The 27,671-nt window shown below is 40.0% G+C and overlaps 1 protein-coding gene across 15 annotated transcripts in view; it reads right to left on the reverse strand.

The window, feature by feature from the left end:
* PLCB4 (phospholipase C beta 4) overlaps window positions 1-27,671 on the reverse strand; it is a 420,239-nt gene that overhangs the window by 178,012 nt on the left and 214,556 nt on the right. For 2 of the 15 annotated variants that reach the window (XM_078444272.2, XM_078444267.2), the window contains one exon: window positions 1,552-1,613. The exons of the other annotated variants lie outside the window; for them this stretch is intronic. The gene's annotated coding sequence lies outside the window, so the exon portion shown is untranslated. The remainder of the gene's footprint in view (window positions 1-1,551; window positions 1,614-27,671) is intronic. 15 annotated transcript variants of the gene reach the window in all.

Here is a 27,671-nt window from a genome sequence, read left to right on the forward strand (position 1 = left end):
CACTGGATTTATGAGACTTAACTCATTGCCCCAAATATACTGAGCCCTTTGCATCTTTCTCTTCCCTTTCCATGCCTGAACCTCATTTTTTATGTTTTTTTGTTTGAGAGAGAATGGGTGAGCAAGAGGAGGTGCGTAGAGGAGAGAGCTCCCAAACAAACCTAAAAAAAACCAAGGCCAAGGCCAATAAAGTCTTTTCCTGTTACCCAAATGCACATGTCAGTTCCACTTTTGCGTGCACCTGCCCTTTTCTCCAAGATCCTGAAATTCTGTTCCCAGGCTCCTGTTCCCAACTCATACCCTGCTCTCCCCCTGACCCCCCATTGGTGCCCAATTGGAACTCAGTCTGTAGAATGAGTTTCCGTTCTTCACCTGGTTCTGCAGCTGGTTGAGCCTATGAATCACTTCTTGGCTGACTGTACATCCTAACCTCACCTCTGCTGGGTCCCATCCTTAAGCTGTGACCTCTGAGGTCAGCTTGAGGATGGCTCAGATTGGCACCTGGGTCCTCAAAGGTGGGGACGCACCCTAGACATGTTCTCAGGGGGTATGTGGTTTTCTTTTCTTTTTTTTTTTTTTAATTTTTTAACATTTATTCATTTTTGAAAGGCAGAGAGAGACAGAGCTTGAACGGGGGAGGGGCAGAGAGAGAGGGAGACACAGAAACAGAAGCAGGCTCCAGGCTCTGAGCTGTCAGCACAGAGCCCGACGCAGGGCTAGAACTCACAGACCATGAGATCATGACCTGAGCCGAAGTCGGCTGCTTAACCGACTGAGCCACCCAGGCGCCCCTGTGGTTTTCTTTTCCACAGAGCTTGCCTCTTTAGAGGAAACCCTACCCCACTGCTCATAAGGTCCTTCTCTCTCTTATGCCCAGTCCTCCATACTTTGCCCTTCATTTGCCCTTGGACTGGCTCTGCCATAATTACTAGGCAAAGCATCACCGATATGAATCATACATGTCAAGAGAAAAAAAAAAAAGGTCTCTTTAGAGGTTTCACCTTGCCTTGATTATCTGAGTGTTTCAAAGGAAAGATTTTTATTTTATCCTTGCTTGAATAATCTATCTGAATGTTGCCTCAGGCAGGTGTATGGGATAAGTCTGAGGACTGCAAGACAGGACTTCACAAAAACAGGGCAACTGCTTTGGACTAGGAGCAGGTGCCAATTCAAAGGCTTGAGAAATCCTTCATTTTAAAAACTATTTTCCTATTAAAATAAACACAGAGACAACGAGCTCTTAAATTTAATCAAGATTCCTGATATTTAAGTGTTCTCCAAGCAAATTTATAAATAGGCCTTTGCTATTATTACACAGGAGTCAGAAGAAGAGGATAAAGCCTAGGACTGTGCATATTGGAGTGGAGTCCAGACCATAAAAGGAGAAAATATGTTTCCTTAGGTTTTGAGCTAAAAGGTATCCAAATTTAACAGCTTTTATAATATTCACACACACAGAGGTACTACCCGACTTGAAAATAAGCTGTGGTCAAAGAGATTTAATCCGAATAAACTCAAATCTCACACAAATTCAATGACCTCCTTACTTACATGTTCAAAACTGTTCCATCTCCACTCTTCAAATGCTTAAACTAAGGACAGAGATGAAACTCCTAGAGATAGTGAGAAAAACAGTTACTTGGAATTTAAGGTTTTAGAAGGTTGATTTTTTTTCTATTTGTGCAAATTCTTTCAAAGACCCACAAACCTTTCTTCTTTGTTTTTTATGCAATTTTTATATAAGAAGTCTGAAAGGAAAAGGAAGCAAAAATCTCTAATCTCAGTTCATTTGTGAGAGAACGGTCATACTTTCAGGATTTTGGTTTCCTTTTTTCCAGATGTGGTGTCATAATTAGCCATGATCTCCAACGAGGCAGAAAACTTACCGTGTGTTGGTTTCTGTAAGTGAGAGGGCACATAGAAACTACTATTCCTCAGGGGCACTCGGGTGGCTCAGTCGGTAGATCATGCCACTCTTGATCTCAGGATCGTGAGTTCGAGCCCCACATTGGATGTCAAGTTTACTTAGAAAAACAAAAAAATACAAAAAACCAAACTATGTGTACGTATTAGAACATACACTGTCTTGGCTTTGTCTGATAGGTCAGCAGGGATTGAACGCTTCATGTTTCACTGCCATTCACCAGCACCAATGTTCACACCACTTGAAACAGGTCTTCTAATAGGTCTTCTAATTAGTATGATCCAAATTTTATGGTTAAGTAATTTGGCCACACCCGAAAAACTGGGTCTGACTTGAATTATAGATTTCATTACTTCCACAATCAATATTAAATTAATAGCACCTGTATAGCCTGTGGGTCTAGAAAGAGCAGGGTGGTCAGAAATGGATGACCTGGATTCCGGTCCTGTCTCTGCCCCAACTAGCTGTGTGTCCTTGAGGAAGCCCCTAAGCTCTCAGAGCCTTCATTTCCTTGCCTGTAAGGAGACTCAAACAGTCTCAGGGGCTGAAGCAGTCATTTTTCTGAACCCTTCTAGCTCCAGTTGGTTTGACTAAACATTACTTGGGCTTCAAATAAATGTAGATGTTATTTAAAAGCCATGTATGTCCTCCTGAAATAGATTTTATTTCCCAAAATTAAAGCCACATTCAAATGGCTCCAAATAAGATTAAAAACAATGTATTATTATTGTGTATTGAAGAGCAACTGACAAGGTAATGACACGGTGACATTTCTAGAACAGCTCTTCAGTAGCAAAGCAGACTTTAAAGATGCCAAATGCTTGCCCAATTCTGGTAAGGTCAACGGCCTTCAAATAATTGTTCCTTTCATACGATGTGTGCTTTTACTGGATTATTTTAAAATGTGTTTGCTTCCATTGCTTATATAGAAACTGAAAAATATCCCTCACTCTCACAAAGCCCAGAGGCAATGGGAAGGAGATCAGAGGTCAGAGAAGTAGGATGTGAAGCAATTCCCAAGGGTTCATGTTGTATTTTATTTTAGCAAATGTCTCCAACTTCTAATTCAAGCCATATCAGCAGGCTGGGAAAAAGAGCAAAAACGGAGCTCCTTGAATGAAATATCCTGCCCCTTTGTTAGACAAACCCTCTGATTCCACCCCCTCCCCCCCCACCCCGTGTCCACACTAATAAGCAAAATTGCTGAAAATCATTTGGGCCCATGTGTCTGCAATCAATTATTTTGTTTCTTAAGGGGTAAAGTTTGACCCAGCATATTTTAAAATGCTACAAGATTTCAGGCAAGTTTCAAAGACACCAGGAAGAAGTCAACAGCCTGACCCACGGAGGAGGAAAATGACATTCTCATTAGGCAAGAGAAGAGGACGTCCTTAAGTAATGAGATATGAACGCGGCTCCTGTCACAACTCAGCTCTGAATGCAGGTGCTGGGGGCTAACGTGCTGACCCGCCAAGCTTCACAAAGCTCTCAAAATAAGGGCGCTGGACATCCATGTGATAGTTACATTTTACCAAGTACGTTCACAAACTCTCTAAGTTGGAAATCATAACTCAAATGCAGAGTGTGGAAAGTGGAGCTCAGAAAGCTTAGATTGTCTCAAATTATGGTTAAGAACTAGCACTTAAGCCTTTTGATTTTAAACTCTCACTGTCTGACCTTGATCGTCATGATGAAAGTTCCTTAAATTCAGTAAAACATTTTGAATATATGGCCTCCAACCCAAATGAGGGAAAGTCATCTCTTCTTGGGATTGTATTTAATAAGATATTTTAATAAGAAGTACTTCAACCAAAACTAAGGACTACCTCCATAAAGGAGATGCCTATATTTCTGTCAATATCCAACTTCTCATTTCAAATTCACCCCACACAGATCCTTGTTACTCCAGCTTCCAAATCAGGAGATATTTTTGGTTATCTAAAAGAAAATGGAATTCAAGTTTCTTGCATTTATTTTTAAATGTTTTCATAATTTCCACTTTAAAAAGATCACTGTTATCTTTAATGCTTAGCTCTGTTTTTAGAGTCTTTTAAATGTGATAGAGAAAACTTAGTATTATCAAAACATCAAGATCTAACCACTTAGTCCATGACATTAGTTGGCCTACAGCGCTATTTTGGAATATTTGTGGTGGGCATTTTAATAAAATTTATGTGGTTGCCTATGCTTTACTCAAATAAAATCACAAGTGTGACTAAGCCATGATAAATATTTTTATTTTTCTTCTGCCCTAATTGAAACCAACCCTCGAGGCAAAACGGGAAAGGAAATAGGATTCAATTATGGCCATTACATGAATGAGTTAAATCAGGTTTTGTGGACAAAACATCTGAAGTTTAAAAGACAGGAACACTTATCATTAAGGCATATGTTGGCCATCTATGTCACACACTCCCATGGCCAATTTTCTTTAAATAGTAAAAATAAGCTGTGCTCCATATGACCATTTCCTAACTATCAATTCTCTGTAAGTATTTTAAAATATGAAATCCATGTTAAATATTCTGTCCAAAATGACGTTTGAGAAGCTGGACTTTTAAGGCTTTACATGCAGTATCCTTATCTCGTTCCTGAGATTTCTTAATCTCTGTAGAATTTAACCTCTACCATCACCCTATAGTCAACTCATCCTGGTTTCCCACTTTTGTCCTCCATCCTTGTTTGTTCTCATTCTCCCTCCTGTGGTGATCCTGCAATATCACTGTTCTTTGGTCCTCTCCAGAATTCCACTCCTCATTTTCAGTTGCCTCCTGCGACATCTCCACCAGCACTCCTAGCACTTTAGATGTCCTGATATGTCCCAGCTGAGCTCACTACTACAAAATGATTGCTTGGAAGAATGAGTCAAACTATCAAGATCCACGTAAGAGTAATCAACACAAAGATCTTCAACAACAACAAGAACAACAAACCTACAGGACCAAATTAAAAAAAAAAAGCCGACATAAGAAACAACAGGTTTTGGCAAGGATACAGAGAAAAAAGAACCCTCATGCACTGTTGGTGGAAATGCAAACCAGTGCAGCCATTGTGGAAAATGGGTAAAAAGAGAACTACCCTTCAATCCAGTAACTGCACTATAGGTATTTATTCAAAGAATACAGAAACAGTAATTCAAAAAGATACATGCACCCCTATGTTTATAGCAGTATTATTTATAATAGCCAAATGCAGCTCAAGTGTCCATCTATTGATGAGTGGATAAAGAAGATGTGTGGGATATGTGTATGTGTGGGGTGTGTGTGTGTGTGTGTGTGTGTGTGTGTGTGTGTCAGATGGAATATTATTCAGCCATAAAAAATAATGAAATCTTGCCTTTTGCAGTGACATAGATAGAGCTACAGAGTAAAATATTAAGCAAAATAAGTCAGTCAAAGAAAGACAAATACCATATGATTTCACTCATATGTGGAATTTAAGAGACAAAACAAATGAGCAAAGGGAAAAAGAGAGACATGCCAAGAAACAGACTTTTAACTATAGAGAACTGATGGTCACCAGAGGGGGGTTGGGTAGAGGAATGGGTTAAATAGGTGATGGGGATTAAGGAGTGCACTTGTCATGATGAGGACTTACGTAATGTAGGGAGTTGCTGAATCACTTTATTGTACACCTGAAACTAACATAACACTCTTTATTAAATAATGAATTAAAAACTTCTAAAAACTGGCTTTTTTATATGAAAACCATCTGAACTTTCAGTGAACGACAGTCTTCATGAGCTAATAGTAAAGAAGTCATTGTTTGTACCCTAATGGGATCTGGGAAAGACAAGAAATCGATGAATGGCTAGAACAATCTCAGCAAACTCTCTCAGATCCTGCCACTGCTTTGCACTATTTTGTAAATTCAATGTCACAATTTTAAGAAGCATATCAACAAAACAGAGGAGTTGGTGAAGGAAGTCATGCCATTTAAGCAACAATTAATAAAAGAAGTTTCCAGAAATTTCAGAGTCAATCTAAGCTCTTCCTATAACTGGGTGGGAACAGAAGGCAAGAACCGGTGAACTGGGCTGAGTCCCACAGCCCTACTGATGGAGCTGGGAAAGAACAATGACCATGAACTGCTGGTCCAATACCAATGTGATCCCCATCCTGACAGATGGCATGTATTGAAACTCACTCATATGGAAGACGGAGTAATAGAGATATTCTGTGTTCATTCAGAGGAAAAACTATGTACCAAAGATTAGTGGTCTTAGGAAATGGGAACCCTCTTGCACTGTTGGTGGGAATGCAAACTGGTGCAGCCATTCTGGAAAACAGTTTGGAGGTTCCTCAAAACATTAAAAATAGAACTACCCTACGACCCAGCAATTGCACTACTAGGAATTTATCCAAAGGATACAGGAGTGCTGATTCATACGGGCACGTGAACCCCAACGTTTATAGCAGTGCTTTCAACAATAGCCAAATTATGGGAAGAGCCTAAATGTCCATCAACTGATTAATCGATAAAGAAGATGTGGTTTATATATAAAATGGAATACTACTTGGCAATGAGAAAGAATGAAATTCTGCCATTTTCAGCAACATGGATGGAACTGGACAGTGTTATGCTAAGTGAAATAAGTCAGTCAGAGGAAGACAGGTATCATATGTTTTCATTCATATGTGGAACTTGAGAAATTTAACAGAAGACCATGGGGGAAGGGAAGGGGAAAAAATAGTTACAGAGAGAGAGGCAAACCCTAAGAGACTCTTGAATACAGAGAACAAACTGAGGGTTGATGGGGGGTGGTAGGGGAGAAGGGAAAATGGGCGATGGGCATTGAGGAGAGCACTTGTTGGGGTGAGCACTGGGCGTTGTATGTAAGCGATGAATTGCAGGAATCTACCCCCAAAACCAAGAGCACACTATATACACTGTATGTTAGTCAACTTGACAATAACATATATTTTGAAAAAAAGGAATGTAACTTTAAATCAGTATCAGGAAAATTATTTAACAATGAAAAGTGTGAATTTTCAGGTTTCAGAGTAGACACTTCTCATCACCTAAGGACTGAGATGTCCCTCTGTTCTTAGAAGTTGTAAAAGGATTGTTGCACTGAGTGAGATGGGAATAATTGCCCTCTAATGACTTTTCAGAAAATAAAGTAGGGTTAGTCCATCTTTAGATCTTATCAGCCCTTTTCCAGATTCTTCTGACCCAAAGTAGTCTGAGCATTCTCTCAACTCAAGTATGCAGTGAAATGCTTTCTGATGTTTATTCTGTATACGAATATTGGTTAAAATTCAAGTGATAAACAGATACAGAATGATTGGGAAATGCTTGTACAATTTTGTATTTGCAAATAGTCTTGGAACTAATAAAAAACACAACTTTCTACTTAAACAGCCATCATCTTGTCTTTGATTTGCGAACTTGAAAGAGTCTTGCAAGAGCCAAGCCATCAAAAAGACCACAGAAAGCAGTTTAGAAAACAATGATTCACAGTGACTACACTTAATTAAGACTTTTTCCACCCTAAACTAGAACAAAATATATTATAAAGCCCAAGCTACAGGCTTCTGATTTTGGTCATTTTTGGTCATTCGTATGCCAGTCTCTGGGAAACAAAGAATTTCAATTTCAGGATACTGGCCAACATTTCAATTTTGAGAAGGTGCAGTTTGCTTGCCAAACATCCATCACTTTAATTTTATAAACTGGTACGCTATTCTTACTCAACACTTGTCATAAAACCATCGTACACTGCTTTGCTAAGCAGCAGCTATGTGTGACGCCCAATTGTATTTTCAATATTAAATACCTGAAACTTATGGGTGAAATTTTCTACCTTGTTTATTTTTTTTTTTAACGTTTATTTATTTTTGAGACAAAGAGAGACACAGCATGAACGGGGGAGGGGCAGAGAGAGAGGGAGACACAGAATCGGAAGCAGGCTCCAGGCTCTGAGCCATCAGCCCAGAGCCCGACGCGGGGCTCGAACTCGCGGACCGCGAGATCGTGACCTGAGCTGAAGTCGGACGCTTAACCGACTGAGCCACCCAGGCACCCTGTTTACTTCTTTTAAACAGCATGGAGACTATTAGAATTATCAAGACAACTGGTACATCAGCAACAGGTAAATGACACTGGTGCAAAGGGAAAACATGTCTTTGAAAATTCTGTATCTGTTCTCTAGTTTAAATTATTCAAATCACTGTTTGGCTAAAGGGAAAGAAAAACACAAGGGATCTGAAGAAATGAGATAGAAGATAAACCACGAAATGCAGATAAATCATGCATAATCTCATTCAAGAAAGTTCCCCTCTCTCCTGCAGTTTATATCACAAAGTAATTTTATTAAGGTTTTATGGAAAGGTCACTATTGCATTTCTGCAATATTAAAAACTATTTTAGCATACAGAAATCCTACATGAGCCTGAAATATTAGTTCAAGACTAAGTTTATTAAGGTTTTGGCATGGTTCAGTATTAACGTTCTCCAAACATTACAACCATTTCAAATCAGATAAACAGTAGGATATAAAACCATGGTTCATAAAAATAAAATAGCATCATTACATATTAGTTCTTGAAGATTAGCTTTAAATATATTCTAAACCTGTGAAGCAGCTTATCAGAACAGTTCATTGTGCACTGACGCTTTCATTTCACAAAGGAATCAGTCACAAACACAGTTAAGGCCTGGGTAGCATTTATCAAAGTAAATTGGTATTTTTAAGACAAATTCTAATTCAAGTGCCAATAATAATGTGAGCTATCCTCCTAGTCCCTTCTGTCTCCTAATATTTTCATCTATGAATGCCTGATGATTAATCAGAGAAAATCTTTTAAGTCTGTACCTGAGTCAGGTGAGTCTGCTGCCTTAAGTTCTTTAACTCCTATATTTCAGGGAAGGTGTAAGTTTTATCTGATATAATCAAACAGCAGAAGCCCGTTCTCCAGCAGTGTGTGAAATTACTGTCAGAGTTTTTGGTTTTGTTTTTTTTTTTAATAAAATATTCATTGGTAACAAACACATTGGAAAATGATGATGCTCCCTGGTGAGTGAAAAGCACTCCCTGAAATTTACAGAGCACCCACAGTTTCACCAGATGCCCCATAAGTAGAGTCATTCTTTGACTCCAGGCATAAGATTGAAGACATCACTTGGCCCACAGCTCTGTGCCCAGGAAGATGCTATGGAAGCATTCCTGGTTACATGAATATACAGATTCTAGTGATGGGAAGTGTATACACAGATGCTGAGGGCTCATGAAAACAACCTCTCACTGGACCTCAGGCCCTCCCTTCTATTTAGTTTCCTATAGATTTGAACAGTTGATCTGAATCCTCTCTCTGTGAAGTCATGACTCATGATGACCTCCTTCCCGTAGTCTTAAAGACTTGGGACTCCCACTGCATTTTGTGGCTGTGTTTTAAAGTAGATGTAGTACTCCAAGGTGCCTTCATAGTTCTCTGCAAAGCAGTAGATCATATTCCAAAGCTTAAATGATTGACTACAGAACTGACATTTCCCTTTATGGTCAAAAGAATGAAATAGTTCTCAGCTATTCTTAGGCAATGAGCACAAAGGCTTTAAGCCTGCAGAAATGGATGCTAAGGATGCAGAACCAGACACCAAAGAATCTCCCCTAAATGCTACCTTCCAAACTTAAATCAGCCTCTTCCCTCATAGCTGTAACATCTTCCCCATATGCCAAATAAGGACTCACTTCTGCAAAAGTTTTTTGAAGTGTGAGCGTTTATGGGCAGAGATACATACCAAATATGTTTATAGGTTACTTATATTTTCAGCCTACTTAATTATTAAATCCAAATGAAGGCAGCTGCGTCCAAAAAATACATAGTAAATGGGGTGGGAGTAGGGAAGAAGCTCGAACCCTAAACTCCAGCCTATTTTTAAATATGCCTCAATACACACACCTACACAGGGAAGCTCACAATTACATGAGACACACGGACTCAGTCCAGTGGGCAAGAGTGCACTCAGAGAGGAAAAGACTAATTTTAAGACCGGATTCAACCAATTATCATGAAACCAAAGGAGAATTCCACAAATCACTCTTCAAGAAATGTCCCCGTCTGAAGATGGTCATGCATGTCATTCTGAAGGGGTTCCCAAAGGTAGACGAGATGACATACATAGAAGGCTCTGGGAACAATGCAGCTCCCTATATATTATTGAAGGAATTATTTCATAATAGACATGGATTCTATTAGCAGCTGTTAGCTGCTAGCAGAGCATTCTAGCCTTTGCCAACCCCTACATTTTCTATGAATTCTAGGACTAGGAGGACTACATTGTGCAAAGGGACCGAAGATCAGGCTTTATGTACTGAGGGCCACTCCAAGTAAAAATGATAATTCAATTTTTTCTTTGACCAAAAATGCATACAACAGCCCAAAGCTAGTCACATGAAACCAGTAACTCAGTTCTAACCAAATTACCCTGGAAAGAAATGAGTATGTTCATAACAAGGCTGGGTTTGGCTTGGTTAAAATAATTCCATGAGATTGACTTTAACTGTATTTCTAAATGCTTCTAAAAAGTTGTCCATTGTTTATGTTTATTGTTACTGTTGTAATATTTTTTTAAGTATTCCTACCACACTTAAGCACTCTTTGTGCTTGATGGTTTTCTTTATAGAAAATAAGTCTGCAAAAAACAAAGTATCTTCATGAGGGTTGTTTTTTCACCAAGAAAGTCAATGCTTACACCCCTCTGCATCATCCCATGTGAAGCCATATGACAGGAAGGCCATTTTAAGTTAGACAATTGCTTATTTTTATTTATAACATACAGTTAGTTGGGTTTTACTAAAACTATTTAAGTAGTCTAGACTTAGTCTAAAAACTATCCTTTTGAGAGCCTAGATTATAATATAGGCAATACATTAACATAGGACTCAGTTTTAGAAGGAATGTATCTCATAGAATTATCTCAAGAACTAATAGCAAAAGAATGTATCTCAAGAATTAATAGCAAAAGCTACAGTCTATTTGTCCTTAATCTATTTATTGCTGGTGGAAGGCAGTATTTCCAACATATGTCCAAATATCATTTTATGTATTTTCATAGATATTAATGATTTGCTAGCACACAATCTTGAAAGTAATTTTTTTTTACACAGGTATGTGAAGGATGAGAGGGAGAAAAAAAGATCATAGAATAAAAATACACATTTTCCCCCTTTGCCATTTCTGTCCCCAAGCCCATAGAATTCTCAAAGCCTTTGGTTTTCTATCCTTTGCTTATATGACTCCCCATCTTCCTCAGAATATGAGCCAGTCTGTGCACTGTGCTATAAGGCCCTCTATTATGTAGCCCTATACCACTCTCCTCCCTTCTCCTATTCCTTTCCCATGCTCACTTGACTCCAAACACACGGATTTTCTTCCTGTTCTTCATAGACGCCATTCATAATTTGTCTCAGGACCTTTGCATATACTGTTCCTCAGTTTGGACTGCTCTTCTGAGTATCTGCCTGGCTCTTTACATGCAGATCACTGTTCGCATGTCACTGTATTTTTGTATATGCCTCTCATTTACAAAATAACATACCACGCACTACCACCACCAGGATTTCTTTCCCTCTACCTGTTCTATTCTTCTACATAAAATACATCAACATCTGATACCTATTATTCAATATATTTTGTTATATCCTTCCAACAGAGCAGAAACTTTATATATTTTCTGCTGCATCTGTCATATAAAACATGTGTGACATGAAGTTGGTGTTCAATATATACTTGTGTAGAATAAATAAATGCGTTCCTCTTCTGACTTTGCTGCAATGAAGAAATTAACAGAGGAAGCTGGTGGTCCAATATGTTGGTTGACTCTATGTTGGTGACTTGGGGAGGGACAGCAAATAATTAAATGGGACATTAACACAATGTAAAGGGAATAAATGAGGGTCCTAGGGTTAACTACAGTCTTCTGCCTCTTCTCCAAGGGACTGTGTTAGTTATTTCAGTGTAACCCTGCTGGACTAGACACTAACCAGAACTTGACAGTGGTAAGGCACAGCCTCCACACTTAGAAACCCAATCCAGCAGAGAAGAAGAGGTAGATAGATAATTCAACACAAACAGTACAATATTTTACAGGAATTTAGAGACAGGAGAAATAACCTCTATCATAATTTTGCTTCTGAAAATACAAACCACTTCATACAACTCTCTGACCTCCCACAAATCCGTATCGTTAGAAGACCCACCTCTGATCCCTGAAAGCCTGAAGATGGAAATTGATGGTATCTCTGAATATGACCAACTCTCAAAGGCCTGAATGGATTTTTATGGAGTTAAAGGGTGAGATCTAACTATCATTTGAGACAACGTAACACCTAATTGCACAAACGGTTTTACTCTACATCCCCTTCTGCATCCATGCAAGGGGCCACATGTCTAGTTCCAGCCAATGGGCTTTGACCGAAGAGGAGGCGTGACCCTTCTTGGCTCAAACATATATTGCTCCCTCCTGAGCCACCATAGACTGTTTGCAAAAACAGTCACAAAGTCTTCCCTTCTCTGTATCCTGCCCCTTGGCAAGGTGACCCTGCAGCTTCTCCCAACAAGATGTGGAGATTTCTCCAAGCGGATCTTGGATCTGGGTTTGGCATATGACTCAGCTTTGCTGCAAATCAGACACATGAAAAGCACGTACAGCCCTTCCACACTGGGGTATTCTTTCTCGTTTCTCTTTGAAATTCAGAGACTATTATGTTAAAAGACTAAGAAAGCCTGCTGGAAGAGGACAGGCCATATGGAGAGAAGCCTTCGTCAAAACAGTTATCCTGTTTGACACTCCAAACAAATACATGATTGGGGCTATCCTAGACCATCCAGTCCTGGCTGAGCCAGCCAAGACTAGTAACACCTCCAAATGAATACACAAAATTGTGGAAAAGAACACAATTGTTTTTTAAATCCACAAAATTCTGGGGTGATCTGTTACATAGCAAATGCTAACTGATACACCTGCTAGACAAGGATGGGTGGGGTGAGAGTTGACTCTATACGGCTCTGGCAGTATGTGCACATTTTAGTTTTATTATGTAAAAAAGCTATTTAAAAGGATTAAGAAGTTCTGAGGAAGAGTTAAAGGAATTCAGAAAAAAATCATAAGGGAGCAATAAGCTAGAAAAGCCATCCAGGATATGAGTAGAGGAGAATAATAAAATTAAAGTCAGTTACCTATGATATTTAGCAAGGACTTAAAACTTTAGCAAGGACTTAAAGGACTTTAGCAACATCATTTTTCTGGATGACAGTAATTATCAGGAGCACAAATCTGTCCATTTTACCACAAACAACTTGACACAGTAAAGTCTGTATTTGGGGCACCTGGGTGGCTCAGTTGATTGGGCATCCTACTTCAGCTCAGGTCATGATCTCAAGGTTTGTGGGTTTGAGCCCTGCATCAGGCTCTGTGCTGACAGCAGCCTGGAGCCTGCTTTGGATTCTGTGTCTCCCTCTTTCTGCCCCCCCCCCCCCCCCCCCCCGCTCACGCTTGCTCAAGTTCTCCCTCTCTCTCTCTCTCAAAAATAAACAAACATTTAAAAAAAAAGAAGTTTGTATCTTATCTTTGAATCTCCCCACCTGCTTCTCAAACCCCGTACCTAGCAGAGTGACTGGTATTTTAAGAGGCGAGATTAGAGACTCTTGAATAAGGAATGAATATGGAATGAGGGAAGGAAAGACTCAGTTATGCTATGTGACAACAAAGTGTGTGTCTACACTTCACTCCACATCCCTTTCCAGGTCAGCCTTTGCATTCTCCCAAATTGTTCTTATTTATGGCTCCCCTTCCATTCAGAGGAATAAGTAAGGCAATGGTAATGCGATAAGTAAGAATCATGAAGGTTCTGAGTTAGGGCATCTGGATGTTATAATAGCATTTTGTAGCAAGGCCTGTAAAATAGCCATTTATAATATTTAGCCGTATTTTTACTTCTGGATGTTTTACTTTTGTTTAACTCATATGGCAGATATTTGTAAATTGGTACCCAAATAATATAGTTATGTAATATTTATTGAAATTTTTGAGTGTGTTTAATGCTTCAATACTTTAAATAAGTAATATTAACCATCTAACCATAGAGTTTTCCCAGGGACCCTAAATTTAACTCCTCCTCAATTTTACAAAATCATTCAGTTCCATATTTCCAACTAAACACAAGACTATCATTTTAAATATAAGAACCGACACGTTTTGAGCAAAATTAGGTAATACACTATTATGTGATAAACATAATATCGTAAAACAATTTAGAATTCGGTTTAGATATGTAGTTACTTCCCAGTTCAGCTGACTTACTTTGACCCTCCTAGGCTGGAGTATTTTCATTCCATCATTTCAACCTAATATACCACGAATTGTTTTGAATGTGATAATGTGCATAGCCTACAAATATGACTCATAGACAGAAAAATATGGTTCCAAAATTTTACTTTACATGCCGAATATCACTTGGCTAATTTGAAGATTATTAATAGTCACATTTTCAAGGGTTTAACTTTATTTCCCATTGTGTTAAAAAATGTTTTCTCACATCTAATCTGTATCAATACTTTGTGTGACAGGTGTTAGGATTGCATTCATTTTACAGATAGGGAAACTAAGATCTGGGGCAATGAAATCATTTTTCCAAAGTCACAAAGCTATTAAATCATGAGGCCAATATCTGAATGAAGACCACCTCATCTCAGAGTGGAGAATTCTGCTTTCTCTCTAAACAAAAAAAAAAAAAAAAACCATAATAGAATGGCTCTTTTAAAAAGTGCAGTTTCTAAGAAAGTTTGGAGCATGATTTAATATGGGAAATTCCAAAGAAACCTTCAAAGCAGCATCTATTATGTAAAATGTGGTATACTTTTTTTTTTTTTTGGGTCTCCTGGAACAGATGTTTCTTTGCCCTAAGCTAATAGTCTCCTTCCTGTCTCCTTCCTTTGCTGAATCGTAACTCGAGCAGGCCTTCAGGCACAGTTATTACGAACACACATCCAGCATACGGAACCACATTTCTGATACACCCGTGTCTGCTGGGATTTACAATGGAGTTAATATCTGGATTTACTGGACCACACTCGGTGAGGACTTTTGTCTCCCTCCATTTCAATGTTCTTCTCTTAGAGTGAACTTTCATGAAGGTAAGTTGGGGCCAAAGATAAGAAGGGTCAACGAGGAGCAGGCCAGGCCCACAGTATACAACAAATAAGTCACAAACACAACGGTATTTGGTAACACTAAAAATCCAAGCAAGGCAGGCATTAGTTTTTTCCTCATTTTTCTTTCTGAGGAGAATGCTTTTCTGGTTTCTAACTCCAACTAATGGGATGAAAAATCTCATTTTTCAAAAAAAAATTAGGGCAGCATCTCACACCCCTCCCTACCCATCCTACCTCCCCAGGTCAAAGAAGGGAGCAGAACATACTTGCCTTTTCACAGGTCTCCCTGCCTCCTTGTCCCAACTTGGGAATCCAAGGTGAAGAGCCAATGTGTTGGCCCAAACTCTCCTGGAAAATGGGAGTAACCAAATGCCCCTGGGCCTGAAGATCACTGATCTCTTTCCTGGGGGCCCACTCAGATCAAACTTCTCAGGGGACATCCCCTAGTACCTAATTAATCTTTACCCCCACCCCCACTCCTAGAAACTTCATAGCTCCCTGGTCTAGCCAGAGGGCTGATTTTTGTGTACATGAGTCTCTTGGTTCCTTCTGGCTCCTAGCAACCAAGTAAGTCAGTCCCCATCTCAGCCTATTCTAAGTATCCTGGCTTTAACCATCTGCAAAATACAAAAGGTGCTAGCTGGCCAACAGCCAGTCTGTAGTGGAAAACGTGGAACAGCTTAGACCTCCAACAACAGGGTGAAGTCACTTCAAGTGTGACAAAGCCACAGGACAGAACAGTACAAGGCCATTAACGATGACGGTTTCAAAGAGCTTTTCATAACACAGGTAAATGCTGGGGTTTAAATGGAAGAATGTATCACACAGTTTCAACTATTGAAAAAGATGCACACAAACAAAATACAAAAGACTTGAAGGAAAATACTCAAGTGTCAGCCAGAGTGAGGTTTCACTTGGGTGAAGGTTTCTTGCCAAGTTTTTTTTTTCTTTTTATAATTTTATGCACCTTCTATATTTTTTAAATGATCACATCTTATTTGGATTTTTAAAAAATCCTCCAGGGGCGCTTGGGTGGCTTAGGTGGTTAAGCGTTCAACTCTTGATTTTGGCTCAGGTCATGATCCCAGAGTTATGAGACTGAGTCCCACGTCAGACTCTGTGCTGGGCATGGAGCCTGTTTGGGATTCTCCCTCCAACCCCTCTCTCCTTCTTCCCCTCCCCTGCTCTCTCAATAGATAGATAGGTAGGTAGGTAGGTAGGTAGGTAGGTAGGTAGGTAGAATAAAAACACATAAAAAATACTCCAATCTCCCTAAGGGATTACTAACATGATGATGGGCTCCCGGAAGCTGCTGAGTAAGACAACTGTTGATACTTCTGACATAGCTTTCATATCTCACAGTTCACCTTAATGTCTTGTTAGTCACTCATCTCTGTACTTTCTTCCCTATTTGTCTCTCTGCCTAAAATAAACCCCCTGTCCACTTATCTCCCCATTTTACAATCCTGTCTGGCTCAGATGTCACTTCCTCCTCCAAATGAGATCTCATTCTCTCTTCCCTTGAACCCACAACTTTTTACATGCACCTCTCCCAGCCAATGAAACTTTACACCTAGCACTGTAATTATTCCTAGCTCATGTCTAAGCCTGAAAGAAATTTTGGACACACAGGAAACTGAATCCATCTTTGCATACCCCACATGAAGTCTCACACATAGGGAGCATTCAATACTTACAAAGGAATATAGATGAAATAAACAGAAAAAAAAATAAATGATTAAGCAAAGTATTTAACTTTAGGTTTCATTTTATAATCTATCCTTAGAGATTTTCCCATTCTCTAGCCAAATGCCAAACCCCAGATTCTGGGGCCCACAATTTCATAAAGTCATCAGCCATCCTGCTTAAGGGAAGATATCTAGCACACAACATATCTGTTAGTTACATGCAACCATCAAGGAAGGAAATACAATCAAACTTTTTAACTAGATGGGGAACTCCATAGGGCAGGGCAGGGGCAGGGTCTGTGAACCTTTATCATTTTGGAGTCCTCCTGGTGCATGGTAAATTCTCAATACACACTTCTTAAATAAATGACAAGAAATGAATGAATGAGCTAAGACTCATTGGCTGAGATGCCCCACTACAATCATATATGTATGGACGATGATCATTTTGCATGTTAGTTGCCAATGAAATCTCATAGCAATGACTGCATCAGATGACACTGGACCCCCAGCTCTCATCTTTGCTGGCTGCATCATCCTATGTAGCTCTCTCAAACTGCATGGGAGATTCCACACAACTGGAATTCTGCTTGCCTTGACCTTAAGCAAGTTTCTGTTCTCAGTGTCCAGATTTCCAAGAGAATAAGATGGAAACATTTGCTCTGTCTTGTGAAATTTAATTGAATAAAAATAGCATAAGGTTGCCTTCTAAGGCAATCATGCTAGAACAGTGGTACTGTTCCTGATTTGTTGAAGGAAAATATCACATATGTGGAAGAAAATTATCAACAGAAAAGAACTTCTGGAAAATAGTTTTATGGTTTCAAAACAGGAGTGCCTAGCCTACGTGCCTCTCAAGCCGTGGACTCCCACATAGGAAGGCTGTCCACAGTCATCTATCATGGCATTTGGGGTCCTTGACAGCTGACATCCCCCTTCCTTCATCCTCTGCAGTGAATGATGCTCTAAAGGAAACAAATATTGGAAGACTCACAAGGGAACTGGTCTAACCACACCAAAGACCCTCCCTGACACTCATCAACTATTAACAATCTCACCAGCAGTGGTCTTTCTGTAACTGTAATGCAAGGTTAACAGTGGATACACTAGTAATTGGACCACTGTGGGAAATCTGGAATCAGAGGGCAGATGGTTTCATAGTGTGTGTCTTTCATCTGTTTTTGCCCTAATGATAAACCATAGCAGGGAAACTGCACGGGCTGAGACTAAGAACTCAGTGCTCCTACGTTCTCAGGAAAAGAAACAAAGCTGCTCTTTTTAGAAAATCAAATTGTTGCTCACAAACCAAAACAGCAAAGTTCTCTTCTCTTCTGTTTTGTTCAGGCCTCTCCAGCTCATCTATGGAAATATCCCATGCTTTTTAAAAACTGGGCTGAGCGGTCATTCAATATTATGTTGCTAAGTAGTCCTTTCTAAGTTAAACATGTTTACCCTGCATAAAGGCTGAAATTTTGCTCAACTGGCTATATTCCATGACTAACAGAGTGAATTTACCTCTTCTCATGCATGGAAGAAAGAGCACAGTCACACAATAGGATCCCATGGAGAAGTTGGCTCCTAGGAGCTGAGTCCATGGCTTCTCAGGCTGCACACTGCATCCAGATCGTGAGCCCGTTAAAATGACTGGTCCCATGCAGCTGGCCTGGGATGAGGACTAAAATACACATTTCTACAAGCTCTCTGGTGATCTCCATTCTGCCTGCTGGTCCATGGGCCATATTTTGACTAGCACAGAATTGGGATTTGAATCTTACTTTCTGGGATTGCTCCTTATCAAAGGACTAGACTGTGGCAGTGAACTAACTAGTGGCAGGGATAATGTGTATATTAAGATGGGCAGAAAGAATGAAGCTCAGGGAAAAAATTGAGCCAGGCTGGAGGTTTGACTCTACTAATTACATGACATTGGGCAACTCCCTGAATCTCCATTCTTTGTTCTGTAAAATGAGGCAAATGATCCTTCTTTCACAAAGCACAGAGAATGAAAAATACAAACACGGGGGTGCCTGGGTGGCTCAGTCAGTTAAGTGTCTGACTTCGGCTCAGGTCATAATCTCGTGGTTTGTGAGTTCGAGCCCCACATCGGGCTCTCTGCTGTTAGCACAGAGCCTGCTTCAGATCCTCTCTCTCCCTCTCTCCCTCTGCCCCTCCCCTGCTCACCCACTCTTTCAAAAATAAGGAAAAAAAAGGAAAAATACAAATGTGTATATAGAGGCTTGACTGTAATAGGAACTTGTGACCTATTGTTTCCTGGAAGATCAGCAAAATCCATGTATTCCTCCCCTTCTGAGGCCCATACATACCCACATTCACCTGCCTCCCTTGCAGTTAGGTAGAGCAGTGCGATAGTGCTGGTGTGTGACATGAGAGTGGCAGTGATGAATGTCACACCTAGGCATGCCCATAAAATCCTCCTCCACACATTCATTCTCTATGCAATTTGCCTCTTCTATGTAGGTGGACATTATCTCCAGGAGGAACGTGGAAGCTAGATAATACAGATGTCAGAGCTCTCATCAGCTTCTATCCCTGAATAACTACAAACACATGGCAGCCCCAACCATTTCACCTGCCTTGTACTGTTAGATGATCAGCAAAACAATAACATGAACCATACGTGAGCCATTGTATATTTGTGGCCCTCTTTGTTAAAGCAGCTAGCCTAACTATGCAGTATCTCTCCCATATTTTTCCTTCCTTCCTTCCTCTTCCCTGCCTTCCTACTGCACTCTCCCTTGGAAGTGTCCCTCATGTATCCTAAATTACAGTGTTTTGGTTAAAAGCATAAACTCTGAGGGGGGACTGGGTAGTTCAGTGTGTTAAGCGTCCAGCTCTATATTTCAACTCAGGTCATGATCTCACAGTTCATGGTTTTGAGTTCTGCATCGGGCTCCATACTGGCAGTGTGGAGCCTGCTTGGGATTCTCTCTCTCTCTCCCTCTCTCTGCCCCTCCCCGCTTGCTAAATAAATAAACTTAAAAAAAATAAATAAAAGCATAAACTTTGAAATGGAAATACTAGGTCCAAAATCATTTCCATCCTTTCCTTGTACAGAATTGGACAAGGATGGCTAGATAAATTTCCCAACCCCACTCTCAACTATGGAAGAAGTAATCCTACCACTGCTTACCTCTTGGGAAGGTCACATGAGATCATGCAGGTAGAGCAGTTAGCCCTTTACCTGGACAAAGTAAGCACTCCATAAACAGCTATCTCTCTTCTGTTCTTTGATCCTTTCTTCTGTTTTTCTTTTTATTCTCATCTGAATAAGGTCCCATTTTATAATATGCCACCTGCTTCCCCCCACCCTGTAATGCTATGTCATAAGGACTTTCATAAATCATTGTCCATGTGGTTGATGTTAGCATTACCCATGGTATAGTACAACTCTAAAAGAACCTCCGTTACATTCGAAGAGTTCCAAACTAGAAAAAATTTAAGCATATTAAGCATGATTATATCTTTTTCACACTTGAATGAACAAATATTACAAAGCTAAAAGGAGGAAAGAGCAAAAGGACCAGGTAATTAGTACAGATTTAAAATTTTTTACACAGGCAGGGAATTTACCATTTGAAAATGTGGACTGTACAGAAACTGCAAGACTGTCAGCTAATGAGGGATATTTACGTGATACATTGATTTTCATACTGGAGCAACAGATAAAACCTATCAGCCAGGAGAAAAACCCTCCAAAGGAACAGCTTCTGTTGCCTGGATATTCCAGAAACAAAGCACAGAGAAAAAAGCAAAAGGCAAGGTTTTCATAGGACAAATGATACGTTTCTCTTTAACGTTATGGTACATTTAAGGATAGCTTTCTGCTACAAAAACGCATTACTCAAGGTTGACGGAAATGACTGTTCCCAAACATACATGTGAAGGTTCATATATGCACACAATTTCAAATGTGTGTTCACATGTATAAAAACAGAACAGAGCCTGAATCTTATTATTTGGAGGCAAAAGACATGTTCAGTCTTAACGCCTAAGGAGTATGGCACCCATGAAGCTAGAGAAGATTCACAGAGCCCCTTTCACCCTGCTGGTGCATTTCATTCTCTTTTTATGGTAAATTAGAGAGATTGGCACTGCTGTTCTTTAGAGACTGCACGCATACAAAGTTTACTGAAAGACTGTGTCACGAGTAATATGAACTGAAGAAACCACAGCATTCTAAAGGAAAGCCAAGGCAGTGCATAGGAAACTTTGCACATCATTCCTCTGACATTGAACTTGCCCTTCCCTTTCTATAGGGAAATGGACTGTGAGAACAGTCAAATGCTGGCCTGGAGCAGAAACTGTGAAATTCACATTTAATGCTTCAAAATACTCTAAATGTGACTCTGTCCCCTGGGCCCTCTCTGTTGTCCACCCAATCAGTTATGAAGTCCCACTGGTTCTACCCCTTGGATCTCCCTGAAATCTGCCCCCTTTTCATGCTCCAGGCTGTCTCCATCACTTCTTTTCTGGGCTGCAGCAAAGCTTCCTAGTTATTCTCTACATGCAGTCTTCTCACTTACCCTTCCCATTATGCTCTACAAAGAAGCCTAACTATTCTAAAAATCCAAGTTGCGTCATGTCACCTGATTAAAACCCTTCAATGGCTCACCACCATCTACAAGAAGAAAATTCATTTAATGGCATGGCTTAACAAAGATTTACAGAATCTGGCTCTCACATCATACTTTTATTAATTACCCCCAAACACACACATGAACCACCCCCCACCCCCGCAACTATAGTGACCAACGCTGTGTATGATGTACCATCTGAACAGAATACTTCTACAGCCTCCACTTCCTCCTCCTTTACTAGGCTAATTCTACCCATCATCTAAGACTTAACACAGATGCCACTGACTCTGGGAAGTTTTTGTTTTTTTTTTTTTTTTTTTTTTTTTTTTTAAGAGAGAGCGAGCACGTGCACATAGGGGAGAGGAGCAGAAAGAGAGAGGGAGAGAGAATCCTAAGCAGGCCCTACACTCAACATGAAGCCCAATGTGGGGGCTTGATCCATGACCTTGGGATCATGACCCAAGCTGAAACCAAGAGTCAGATGCTCAACCAACTGAGCCACCCAGGCACCTATTATTATTATTATTATTATTATTATTATTATTATTATCACCATCATTACCATTATTGTATTTTAGAGAGCACGAGAGGGGTATAGAGGCAAAGAGAGAGAATGGGAAGGCTTTTTTAACCCACAACTCCTGAGGAGGACCCCAGTGGAGATCCCCCATTTCTCCCAGCTTACCGGTAGACTCTGGTACTACAACTATGGGCTCTGGAGTCAGCTTGCCTGAATTCAAATCCCAGCCACACCTCTTATAGCTGAGTGATCTTCAGGTTACTTAACCTCTCTGTGCCTCAGTTTCCTCATTTATAAGATGGAGATAATCACAGTACCTATTTCAACAGGGCCCTTTGTGGACTAAATGAGGTCATATAGAAATGACTTAAAGAAAGCCTGACATCTAATTGTTGCTCAATAAATGTTAGGCAGAAGTCGTCACCAAAGTGGTACCAGAACAATAATGCTCCATCTATAGGTCTTCCACTGATGACTGCATGCTTTGCAGAAATAGAAGGAATTATCCTTCCTGCGTGCTACTTGACCCATGTCAAGCACTTAATACATTATTCTTTAATAAATATCTACTGAGGATTCAAACAAATCAAAGATTTCCATCTTGTGGGAGAGTTTTCAGCCTCCTCTGAGTTACATGTGCAGATTTACTCCCATATAACTTTATAATCTTTTCCACGAAACAAAAACAAAAACAAACAAAAAAAACACAAAACACAAAAAAAATAAATCACAGAAAGGATGTGCTGTGTATCAGACACTGTACCAGGTGCCAAAAGAGGCAAAGGCAAAATCAAATGAGAAAAACAACTCTTATCACCAGAAGCTTACAAGATAAGTTCATTGTTGCCAGTGAGCAAGCTGGCAGTGAGGACTTACCCTTTCATTTGAACAAAGAGAAAGTTGACCTTGCCTCATACCAACCAAGACCATCTTTTGATTTTAAGGCTATGCTCACCCTAAAATGTATCACATCTACTGACCCTTGGGACCAGAACATCCCAAAAAAACAGTTTTACTAACAGCCCCAAGGGCAGAGCTCCTGTGGCCTATATGCTTTGCAAAGAACCACCTAGGAGGTATATGTCTTGTCAAAATGAAATGTACTTAGAAAATGCTCAAACAATGTTGTCCAGAATGCCATTTAATGTGGGGGACTCCAACTAGGTTGGAGAGTTAGCACCTTGTAAGTATTTTACCATAATAATTATGGCAGCATATAAAGCATCAGTAATGCTCCATCCTGGACTTCTGATCACCAATCAGCATCCTCATGAACAGAGTATTTTTTTTTTTTAAATGTACTAAAGCACCTAAAAGTTTTAGGTACAAGGCCCTGATCTTAGTTTCATCAAGTTACTTTCAAATGATATAGCAGAGCCCATCACAAAAAAAGTTCTGTTAAGATTTTTATACATTGGGAGGTCAAAACATGTCCCTCTCAAATCTAATAAGTATGTACTCTAAAAGCCTCAACTGATGGAGGCAGCCTGCACATTAAACGTGTCTTCTGATTCCAGGTGCAAGTGCTATGAAGAATTCCACTATTGTCTGCATTTGGACAACCCTTCTTGGGAACAGCTCAGTGTTTCTAATTAACCATCTCACTGGCCCACAAACATTTTATGTATTATTTACTCATACCACGCATTGTTCAGAAATGATTTGTGGAAGTAAACCAGATAAGCAAGTATCATCTTAATTACAGATACATATAATTATATGTATACAAAACAGTGCTGACAGAGTCAATGTCTTCTAAATGACCTCAAGCTAACATGCAAAGGAAAAGTCAAAACGTAGTCGTGAAAAACATGGACTTTGTTACCAGGCAGCCCTGGGTTCAAGCTATTGATGAGCTACATGAATTTGGGGAAAGTACTAACATATTTCAACCTCAGCTCTTTTACCTGTTAAATGTTGATATTACTACCACCTACCTGATAAAAGTTAGGGGACAATGAATATAATACGAGGTCTGCGATACAGTAAGCATAAACAAACATCTTGGTTTCTTCACCCCTGACTGCTCAGCTGGGCCTAAGAAAGTATAGTCGGAGTCCAAATAAGATCTCAAATGGGCAACCAAGAGACTTGAGAAAAAAAAAAAGGTCACAGAACCCTTCAGAGAAGAGGTGGGGGATAAAATCCTCAAAACTAGAAGAATCCAAAGCTTTACCCACTGAGGCTTCAGGAACCTGAAAGTGGATGATGTAATCTTTTCTCTTTTTCTTAGCTGTTGGCTAACAGTGCTTTCTCCCACTGCACCTGATAAACCAGTTTCTACAATGAATCACCAGAATATGCTGAAATCTGTCTAGAGGAAAGGCTCTCTGTTGAATAGAGCCAAAAATGTTTCCCCTTTTTTGAGATGGAAATTTAGGTGGCCTTCACTGGCCTTGCAGTTCTAATCTGGCACCAATCAACAAATAATTCATTTAAAAAGTATTTAATATTTTAGAAAACTCACTGAAGTGGTAAGAATAGGCACTTGCTACATTCTAGGTACTTGGTCTAAATATTAGAATGGAAAAGTTCCATTTCTTGAGCTTTGTCTAATTATCCTGCTCCTATTCAGGAATCATAATTAGATGATATAATCTGATTGTCAATAAAGAAAACTTAGTCTGAGGTCACCCAAGAAAGGGAAGATGTTTGCCTTCTTCCTTTCTTTACCAAGAGTAAGAGGCAAAACGGGATACACATGGAGATTTTGAATAAAAGGAAATACGGAATACTCTCCAAAGTCATGAATAGCACAATCATACAACGGAATACTACTCAGCAATAGAAAGAAGGGTATTATCTGGGGCGCCTGGGTGGCGCAGTTGGTTAAGCGTCCGACTTCAGCCAGGTCACGATCTCGCGGTCCGTGAGTTCGAGCCCCGCGTCAGGCTCTGGGCTGATGGCTCGGAGCCTGGAGCCTGTTTCCGATTCTGTGTCTCCCTCTCTCTCTGCCCCTCCCCCGTTCATGCTCTGTCTCTCTCTGTCACAAAAATAAATAAAAAACGTTGAAAAAAAATTTAATAAAAAAAAGAAAGAAAGGTATTATCCGTACAAGCAACAGCATAGATGAAACTCACATGCATTGTGCGAATGTCAGATTCATTATACACTATGTGATTTTATTCTAGGTCACTCTGGAAAAGGCAAAGCTATTAATGATGGAGAAGAGATCAGTGGCTGCCAGGGGTTAAGGATGTACAAAGGGCTTCACTACAAACAGGCAAGAGAAGAGCTTTCTGGAGTTAGGAACTGCTCTGCATCCTGATTATGTCAGTGGCTGTAGGACTCCATACATTTGTTAAGACTCATACAATTTATACCAAAAATATAAATTCTACTATCCATAAATTTAAACATGAATTTTTAAAACTGAAGCTTAATCTTTTTTTTTTTTAATTTTTTTTTCAACTTTTTAAATTTATTTTTGGGACAGAGAGAGACATAGCATGAACGGGGGAGGGGCAGAGAGAGAGGGAGACACAGAATCGGAAACAGGCTCCAGGCTCCGAGCCGTCCATCAGCCCAGAGCCTGACGCGGGGCTCGAACTCACGGACCGCGAGATCGTGACCTGGCTGAAGTCGGACGCTTAACCGACTGCGCCACCCAGGCGCCCCAACTTAATCTTAACACTATTTTAAATTGTGGTAGAGAGGTGGGTTTTCTCTCCAACAAAAAGGGAGTTCATTAATAAAATCCTTAAAGAACCTACTTCTTCCCTCCAGATTTACTGGGTTTAATTAACAACAAAAATTGTGGGGTGCCTGGGTGGCTCAGTAGGTTAAGCATCCGACTTCAGCTCAGGTCATGATCTCACGGTTTAGGAGTTTGAGCTCTGTGTGAGCTCTGTGCTGACAGCTCAGAGCCTGGAGGCTGCTTCAGATTCTATGTCTCCATCTCTCTCTGCCCCCCTCCCAACTCTCTCTTTCTCTGTCTCAAAAATAAATAAATGTTAAAAAAACAAAATAAAAATGAAGACTGTGTAAAGTTAAGATGTAAAGAATGATGTTTGGATATAGGTATATACAGTGAAAGGATTACCACAATCAAGCTAATTAACATTATCACTTCACCTAGTTAACATTTCTTGTGTGTGGTGAGAAGATTTACGATATATGTTCAGCAACTTTCAAGTTATTAAGGATATTTGCCATGCAGTATGTTCAATCTCCAAAATTTATTCATCCCACAAGACTGGCCAGCATGTCTTCATTTACCCCAGTGCCTGGCAACCACCATTCTACTCTCTGCTTTTATGAGTTCAGCTTTTTTTGGATTCCACGTATAAGTGACATCAGGCAGTATAGATCTTTCCAGGTTGTCACAAATGGTAGGATTTCCTTTTTCAAGGCTGAATAATACTTGCGTGTGTGCAGGCACACATCTATAAACACATATATACCCACCACGTTTTCTTTACCCATTCATTCATTGACACAGGGTTTTTTCCACATCTTGATGAACATAAATAAGACTACAATGAACATGGGAGTGCAGATCACTGAGGTACTGATTTCATTTCCTTTGGATTATATGCCCAGAAGTAGGACTGCAGAACCATACGGTAGACCTATTTTTCATTTTTTGAGGAAGAAGAGAACCCACTTCTCAAAACTGCAGTATAGTTGTGGATGGTCTCTGTAGATCTCCATTCTACCCTTTCCAGCAGGGGAGGCCAGCTCATTGTTAAGTGTCCAAGACTCCTCTGCAGTTGGTTCCAATTAGAATTGGAAACAATTAGAAACAACTTAAATATCTGAAGGGCAGTGGTCACCCTCCTGCTGCTGGTGCTCCTGGCAAGCAAGGTTTAAAAGAGGTTTAGAGAGAGTTGCAGCACCAACAGTAACAAGTGGCATGCCCTTGTTCTCAAAAGTCCAGTGGTGGCCCACAGTTCCTCATTCCCTAGCTGTTCAGGCCATTCTGGAAGCACCTAAACGCTTGCTCTAAATCTTTTCTGCTTGAAACACCTAGAGTGGGTGCTTTGTTTGTTTTTCCTGCCATGATCTCTATTGATATAAACTTGATTTATAAAATGGCCCCATGTCATGATCCCTTAAGACAGGGTTATTTGGAAGTTCCAGAAAAATTCCTTTGAAATTCAGCAATCCATGGCTAAAGTACAGCTAGCTATCTTCTGTTTTCTAGATTTTTCAGTACCACTCAGTCCTTGCTTACCGTGTTGGAATGATGACATATTAATTTAACAAATTATTTCATATTGGCAACAGCACCAGGCTGATAATCCACTGTAGCAAAGCTAGTGGAATGAGACTCTGCTTTCCACATATACCTAACTCTCAGGACTGAGTTTAATTCTGGTTGGTCAGATCCAGGTATTCTGTCTGTTCCTGAACCAAGACCATTCCATCCCTAGCTAGGGGAGGTCACAGCCCACGTCACTACCATTCCTGACAAATGAAGACAGAACATGAACCTTCTGACTACTGAACAACTCATGCTCTTCAAGGGTTTTCTGTTGTGCATCCCTTGGGGAGTTTAAATGCATCTTTATTTCTCTGTTAACATCTAAACACATTAGTTAAGCCTAAAGTAAGTGCTGTAGTCTTGTCTTAAGAGAAACTTCCCATGAGGCTTGGCAACCAGAGCCTGAAGCATTAGGAATAAGCCTCATTTTCAGATGCCTGGGGACTGAACTACATACACTTTACATTCTAGGGAAGATACTTGAGCAAATTCCACATGCCTATCCACCTTGCTCACATGCTAAAACAAGCATAGCATTTTGGACAACGTATGTGACAAGGTTCAAAGAAGAAATTCCTCAC

The sequence above is a fragment of the Panthera onca genome, chromosome A3 (assembly GCF_046562875.1).
Source record: "Panthera onca isolate mPanOnc1 chromosome A3, mPanOnc1 haplotype 2, whole genome shotgun sequence".
Lineage (NCBI taxonomy): Eukaryota > Metazoa > Chordata > Mammalia > Carnivora > Felidae > Panthera > Panthera onca.